The following is a 648-nucleotide window of genomic DNA, read 5'->3' on the forward strand; positions in this document are numbered from 1 at the left end:
CATGGTGGCACTAAGTACTTATCAATAATAATAATAATAATATTGAATTTGAATGGACTGAACTGTCCAATCAAAAAACATAGAGTGGATCAATGGATTAAGAAAGGAAAAAGAACCAACTATATCTAGTCTGTGAGAAACACACTTCATCTATAAACACACACATAGACTGAAAATTAATGGGTGGAAAAAGATATTACATGTAAATGGAAACCAAAAAAGAACAGGAATAGGTATATATATATCGTATAAAATAGATTTCAAGGCAAAAACATTGAGTTCCCTTCAATATCTGAGTTCTGGGTGTGAATGATTCTAATTCATAAATAACCTGTCATATCTGTACATTCCTAAAGATTTTCATTTTTACAGAATGTGTCAGAGACACTAAAAAGGTAACAATCCATTCTGTTATTTTATCCCAACCTTCCCTTTCTTTGAAGATGAGAAGTAGAGATATCACCTCAATTTATAATCTTCAGGGGGATTCTGGGAAGATGGCTGACTGGTAGCAACCCTGGTCAGAGGCTCCTGAACAAAGGAAGAAAAACTGGTTGGAATCAGAATCTATGAAGTCAAAGACGGGGAGCTGAGCCCAGAAAGAAGTTCGGCAAGCTATAAATCCAAGGAAGATCATTTAAGAACATA

Source organism: Otolemur garnettii, unplaced genomic scaffold (genome assembly GCF_000181295.1).
Source record: "Otolemur garnettii isolate 467f Iridium unplaced genomic scaffold, OtoGar3 scaffold00351, whole genome shotgun sequence".
In the NCBI taxonomy this organism is placed as follows: domain Eukaryota; kingdom Metazoa; phylum Chordata; class Mammalia; order Primates; family Galagidae; genus Otolemur; species Otolemur garnettii.